This window comes from Aythya fuligula, chromosome 3 (assembly GCF_009819795.1).
Source record: "Aythya fuligula isolate bAytFul2 chromosome 3, bAytFul2.pri, whole genome shotgun sequence".
Classification (NCBI taxonomy): domain Eukaryota; kingdom Metazoa; phylum Chordata; class Aves; order Anseriformes; family Anatidae; genus Aythya; species Aythya fuligula.
Genome location: NC_045561.1, coordinates 86,500,633 through 86,508,335, shown reverse-complemented (window position 1 = coordinate 86,508,335; position 7,703 = coordinate 86,500,633). Strand labels below are relative to the sequence as shown.

Below are 7,703 nucleotides of genomic sequence, written 5' to 3'. Positions count from 1 at the left end.
TTAGATGTTAGGAAGAACTTCTTCACTGAAAGGGTTGTGAGGCATTGGAACAGGCTGCCCAGGGAAGTGGTGGAGTCACCATCCCTGGAAGTCTTCAAAAGACGCTTAGATGTAGAGCTTAGGGAAATGGTTTAGTGGGTACTGTTAGCGTTAGGTCAGAGGTTGGACTCGATGATCTTGAGGTCTCTTCCAACCTAGAAAATTCTGTGATTCTGTGAAAATAGACTTACAAAAAATTAAAAGAAATACTTTAAGCCATAACCAACTACAGAATTCATTACTAAAGGCAAGAATTTAATGATATATATATATATATATATATGAATACACAATATATATATATATATATAAATACACATATGTAAGAGTGTCTCTTTTTAGGTCATAGCAGGATCACAGAATCACAGAATGATCTAGGTTGGAAGAGACCTCCAAGATCACTGAGTCCAACCTCTGACCTAACACTAACCAGTCCTCCACTAAACCATATCACTAAGCTCTACATCTTAACATCTTTTAAAGACCTCCAGGGATGGTGACTCAACCTCTTCCCTGGGCAGCCCATTCCAATGCCTAACAACCCTTTCGGTAAAGAAGTTTTTCCTAATATCCAACCTAAACCTCCCCAGGTACAATGTTAGCCCATTCTCCCTCGTCCTGTTACCAGGCACGTGGGAGACCAACCCCCCACTTCGCTACAGCCTCCTTTAAGGTACCCGTAGATTGCAATAAGCCCTGAGCCTCCTCTTTTCCAGGCTGAACAATCCCAGCTCCCTCAACCGCTCCTCATAAGACTTTTTAAAAAAGCAGAAAGACAAAGCTGCTGGATCTTCAGAAGGCACAGACTCTCCCCCAGAAATATGGAACGCTTCACGAATTTGCATGTCATCCTTGTGCAGGGGCCATGCTAATCTTTGTATCATTCCAATTTTAGTATATGTGTAACGAAAGACTTTAGAGAATCTATAGCTGGGACAAGGAGATTCAATCACAGACAGTGGCAGACTTAGACTCTTCATCCACTTTGTCATGACAAAATAATAGAAGGTTAAACATAAACTCTGAATGTTGCCTGTGGGAAGAAGTGTCTTGAGTTCTGGGGTATCACTTAAGTTCATGCATCATCACAGATCACTGTTTAATCTTCTACAGAGACTGAACAAAGACATTTTAATCTGAATTTTTACTTCATTAAAGTGGAAGACCTTGAGTGAGAAATATTTTTCACTCCTAACAGAGTATTCATGGAAACATCATTCCATGTTTACATCATTCTTGTCTCTTCTAGGCAGGAAGACTAGGTACTGATGCTGGAGACCAGACAATGGGCTAAATGGATGTTTCTTCTAATCCAGTAAGGGCTTACTTATGTTTTTAAGTGACAGACACCCTAATGTAGAAGATCATTCACAAAGTCTAATTATTGTGTGGTAGTTACTCCCAGAAGGTAATCCAGAACAAAGTCCCAGCTTTAAATTCTCTTCTTTCAAAGAGTTTAATTATCTCTATTGACTGCAAAGGGAAACAAATGTTTACTTTTGTGAGCACCTTGTCAATATTTTATCAAAGTAGGCATTTTGACTATATTCCAGGATAATGAAAACACTAATTGAGGGGAATTTGAGATTCAACATCCTATTTGGGAAAGTTATTGTGCCAATAACTCTGATGCCTTCTCTGTTTTCTTGGATACCTCTAAATGCTCTTTTAAAAAGGACAGAGATGGATATTAGGTATGATAGTCATGTTGGTTTGATTGCTCTTAGTCTAGTGACTGAATTTGATTGTGAAACAAGTAAATATGCAGCTCTTTGCAGTTAAAAAAATCTTCATTCCAAAATGTTTACTTACCCCTCAAGAATAGAACTTCCTTGTAAGGACTGAAGAAAGTACATCAGCTTTTCTCAATACTTCATACTTTTAATTGTCTATATAAATCCAGAGCAACAGCATGGATTTTATTGCAGCTGGTTCAAATACTTCTCGCCTGTTGAGAACAATAAAATGACAGGTTTGCTAATCAAAATCACCTGAATGATGAAAATGTTTCTGTAGAAAAGAGCATAGGATCAGTTGAAATATGTCACACAGAACTTTGGGTAAGAAGATTCAATGATGAAGAAAGGACTGCTGTTGTCACTGAAAATCAGTTAGTTAAAACAAATGTCAGTTTGTGTGGAAATGCAACCTTTTCTCTTTGCTATGAGATTCCTGAGACTGCCATAGATATTATAGCCAAAAAGGTGGCTTCTTGGGCCTGTTGAATGAACATTTGGACAGACAAAGAGAAATCTGTTAATTGCCATCTCTGAAGTTTATCTGAATTTAGGAGATCCCCATTGCAATACAGACGAAAATACAATATAATTATGGGGTTTTGGAATCACTAAGCAATAAATTAGTATAAGAAAGACAAAAACAAAACAAAACAAGGCTCTTTTGTGGATAAGATATTCCTCTCATGATAATGCAAAATAATTAAACTCATCATTAAACTAAGAACAGGGAGAAAATAATTATTTTCTTTAGTTTTCTGTTATCAACTGCATAAACACAACAGCCTTCTTTCCAGAACAACCATATAGTATACATGACAATATAATACTTAATGGTATAGGGGAAGCTACTTTATAAAGTTCTTTTCAAGAGGAAGCAATCATGTCCTTTTTAACAAATCACATACTTCACATTCTAGTAAATATGGGAATCATCTGCAATGATTCTTAAAACAGAATATAATCACAGAATCACAGAATCACAGAATTTTCTAGGTTGGAAGAGACCTCAAGGTCATCGAGTCCAACCTCCAACCTAACGCTAACAGCCCTCCACTAAACCATATCCCTAAGCTCTACATCTAAACGTCTGTGTGCTTCTCTATCCCTTTGGCTGTGTTAGCACCACACCCATGGAAAAAATTACATTCTAATGATTCCAGAATTTGGTTTTACACTGATGGGACTCTGAAAGCCACATTAAACTAGCCAACAGTGATTTATAGCTAGTTTGTCTTCTGTCTGGAAAATGTACAAGTGAACTATTTAAAACAGTAGCTGTTTTCCTCATTCATCTGTTTTGGATCACACTAATCCTAGGTTTGGATGAACGATAACAAGTTGATGTTCATGGTGTTCCCAAGTATTTGCTAAGTATTACACAATTGCAGTGCCACAATGACATGAAACATTTCTGCTCATTAACAGGAATTGTCTTTAGTGTGTTCTGGATAATAAATCACAAGAACACATTTTAAAATTTCTATGTAGTGAGAGCCACTTCTTAAGAGACCTTTCATTCATTAGAAACATGATTAATTAATGTTCAGAAAGGAATAGCTACAATACTTTCCAAATTACCATTTCCAAAGCAATTTGAAACATGTTTGTCTGTCTGTTTGTCTTTCTACGAGATCTCCATAGAACAGACAATGAGAAAAAAAACATTTTTATTGTTTCCATGCCTGTCATTTTACTGTAATCTGAGTAGAACTCAGGAAAGCATTATCAAGTAATACTTTACTAGATGGTGAAACCACAAAAGATTTAAAAGCCTAGATCTGGTGTGGGTGTATAGGTAGAGCAGCTTTCATCTAACTCTCTTGTAAAGCTCATTTGTTCTAGTGTTAATGTATCAGAGTTTTTTGTTTTGTTTTCATTTGTTTGTTTGTTTTACTGTTGTACATGTACACCAGAAAGGAGAACTCCTATGTTATCAAGAGAATATCACGAAACTTCCTGGATTCTCCTTCACGTTAACTTACTTGCATCCAGTAAACATTTTGAGTGAAAATATAGTCGTTATGACCAAGGGTCTGTATTTACTTCTCTGAGACCCACAACACAGGGCAACAGTCTCAGGGTGATGCTGTATAAGCAGAGAGATGACCTGTATAAGCAGATAAGATGACCTCCAGAGGTCCCTTTCAACCTCAACTATTCTGTGATTCTTCCCATAGCTGTGTGGAAGGATTTCTTTACCAGCAATAAGACTTCAAAAAACAGCAGTTTATTTTGCTAAATTCATGTAATTAATTTAAGGAGTACATAGTCTCTGTGTATGTCAGCTTTAGAATACACCTACTTTTCCACATTACTTGAATTCTCTATACCTTTTTTCTTTTGTGCTTCAAGAGTCATGAAACAAGTTTTTGTTCTGTTTTGTTTTAATTATTATTATTTATTATTACTATTATTGTTGCTGTTATTATTGTTATTGGGCTGTTAGAGAAGCATGGCGCTCATTAGCTCCAGAAGGTTGTGAAGGCCATGGAAAAAATATAGTTCCAGCAAATATTAAATACTACATAACATTACAAAATGAATGTTCGAAAGTGGAAGAGTTTTGTCCTGCAGGATCTCCTCCCCCATGTGCCTGATATTTGATGGTAATTACAAGGTAGAATTATGTGAGTTGCATACATTGGCCTTGCCCACCACAAAGAGAATTCATACTTCAGAATCAACTGTATGTCTCTGTTTAAAATTACAGCTGTGAATGATCTTTTCCTAGGAATAGGCTGAATTTAGTATATAATTAAGTAAGTTAGTGTCTACAGCTGGGACAGCTAAATCCCTGGTGCATGGGCAGAGAAAGAGGAGATGGTCAAACAAAACATTTTCTGTACTTCATTCTCTGAACATTACTCACATGTGGATAGTTATGTTTTCTAATGCAATATTCCTCTATTGTTTCACTGTGATAATCCATGCATGCAATTCACAGCATAGGTAAGTGTGCTTTAAAAGCATTGATCTTTGTCATAAAATACTCAATGAGCTTGCAGTCTCAGATATTTTATCTATATAAAATGACATTTCCATTAGACATGTAATTCCTTAGATGATGCAGCATGAGATAGACTTTAGACATGCAAAATTATGTTTCTCTTATGTTTTCGTTCAAAGTTTAGAACCAAGGATTCTTTTGGTCCAAATCCAATACTGCAAAATTCAATTGGACTTGAATTAACAGTTCTCATTGAGAACTATCTTCAGAAAAGCCTACTGCACCCAGTAATTCTGCAATGCTATATTTTTACATATTTGTTAGAATTGTTTCTACATATACACGTGTTTCTAAAGATCTCTTTAAACACTGGTGGTACATCCAAAAAGTTTCACACTGGTGAAGTGACTCACTTTAGTCACTTTCATATTCTTTTAAAAGAAATATTTTCTTTACAAAGAAATATTCTTTGTAAAGAAGCGAAATACCATTGAAAGGTTCTATTGTCATTCTACATCTCAAGTAATCTGTATTGATTAATATTACTTTTACTTCAGTATTTTTGTAGTGAGTAGAATTGAAAAATACTCTGTCTCAACAGAGACTAATGTTTTACTACTAATTAATGACACACCTGTGTCTTTTTGTATGTCTTCTAACCTTTCTTTCTCTGTGGGAAACTGAGTTACTAAAAGAGACCTAATAGTGAGCAGTGCAAAACTCATCTTACATGTGAATGTATATTGTGTGATATCTTTAGGTAAAGCTGAAATGGAAAATGGGTATCAGGGTCCTATATAACTAAGATTCAATAGGAGTCAAAATCTTTGAAGTACTTGATAAGCAAAAGCCTGTGCTTGTGAAATAGAAGTTACATGCCTAAATATCTTTCAGGATCTTGGCCTCACTGTAGAAAAAATATTCTGGCATATTATTCCTAAGCAGAAAAAAAAAAAAAAAAAAAAAAAAAAAGAAAAAAAAAAAAAGTATGTATCCTTTTAGTACATTCTTGGTACGAAATGTAAATTGCAATAGATGACACATTTCATTAAAACAACCTTTAGACAATATAAAACTTGTATATATTTTTCTTATGATTTAACTAGCTGGAACTAAACTAAACTAAATACTAACTAAAAAGACAACTAAAACATTTTTTTTTAAGTTCTTCAGAGTTCTTAAATGGGGAAAAAATGGCATTAGAACAGCTGAAATAATTTAACACATTAAAATGTATATTTTCATACAGTATATCTAGACTACAGCATGCACACTGCACACTATGATGTAAACAGATGTCACATATTGGAAGGTTCGTGACATGACCACATATATCCTGGCAAATGTTAAGAAATACATTTCTAAAAACAGTAGTGAATTTCAGAAAGTTGAAGCATCTAAATTTTATTTTGTAAGAGAGACAGGTTCTAGTTAAAAACTCAATAATTTTTTCTCTTTTGAAATATTGTCTGACATTAATTTCATTCATCACCGTCTTAAGAACATGTAACATATGAAATTAGAGGCATCTGTTTCAGGTGTTCACAAATGATAACATTCATCTGCACAAAGAGAGAGGTTCGATGTTTTAAAAGGTATTTATTTATGAGATTTTTAAAAAAATATTATTTTGATAGGTGTTGCAAAGTCATGGACATTGTCTTCCTTTTCAAAAATCTCTAAAAATTCTGTCAAGGAACATCCCTAAAGAAACCCACATGTGACAAGTTTTCTAACTAGGCTTTCTTATATGAGCACATTCAGATTGATCTTTTTTATCTGTTACTTTCCATTTCTCACACTTATGGAAACTTCTAGTTTTGTGATGTCACAGTCCCATGATATCATGAGCTGCAGCAGAGACCTTCCATTCTGTTTCATTCGGGATGCTAGTGTGATGATTGAGTGTTGTACAATTTTCTTAACACTTCAGCAGTGTATAGACACAACTGTAGTTTCCTATATATAATCTGTTTTCTGATGATAGACTCTGAGAGAACATGTTCCTTGTTGACCCCTTTTTATAAATCACTTGATAGTAAGTGATATTCCCTGACCGTGTCTCTCTTCGTTTCATCAGCCTAATTCCCAGCTCTTTACCACATTTCAGTTAGCTATTTGAAATGGCTTTCTGCAGTGATAGAATCACAGAATCAAAGAATATCCCCAGTTTGAGGGGCCTCACATGAATAAAACATCTAAAAATAAATACATATTTCTAATCATGTTTTTTAATATGATATTTTAATACGGTATTTTATACCTGATGAGCAATCTGCTCAAGGGTAGGAAGGCTTTGCAGGAGGATCTGGAAAGGCTGAACCGATGGGCTGAGGCCAACTGTACGAAGTTCAACAAGGCCAAGTGCCGGGTCCTGCACTTGGGGCACAAGAACCCCAAGTAGTGTTACAGGTGGGGAGATGAGTGGTTGGAAAGCTGCCTGGTGGAGAAGAACCTGGGAGTATTGGTTAATAGTCGGCTGAATATGAGCCAGCAGTGTGCTCAGGTGGCCAAGAAGGCCAAGAGCATCCTGGCTTGTATAAGAAGCAGTGTGGCCAGCAGGTCTAGGGAAGCGATTGTCCCCCTGTACTCAGCTCTGGTGAGGCCGCACTTCGAGTACTGTGTTCAGTTTTGGGCCCCTCATTACAAGAAGGACATGGAGGAGCTTGAGAGAGTCCAGAGAAGGGTGACGAAGCTGGTGAGTGGTCTGGAGAACAAGTCTTATGAGGAGCAGCTGAGGGAGCTGGGATTGTTCAGCCTGGAAAAAAGGAAGCTCAGAGGTAACCTTATCGCTCTCTATAGGTACATTAAAGGAGGCTGTAGTGAGATGGGGATTGGTCTATTCTCCCACGTGCCTGGTGACAGGACGAGGGAGAATGGTCTAACGTTGCACCAGGGGAGATTTAGGTTGGATATTAGGAAAAACTTCTTTACTGAGAGGGTTGTTAGGCATTGGAATGGGCTGCCCAGGGAAGTGG

The 7,703-nt window shown here is 36.3% G+C and overlaps 1 pseudogene; it reads right to left on the bottom strand.

The window, feature by feature from the left end:
- Positions 1-854: 854 nt before the first annotated feature.
- On the bottom strand, positions 855-953 carry LOC116488373 (annotated as a pseudogene).
- Between the last annotated feature and the right edge of the window lie 6,750 nt (positions 954-7,703).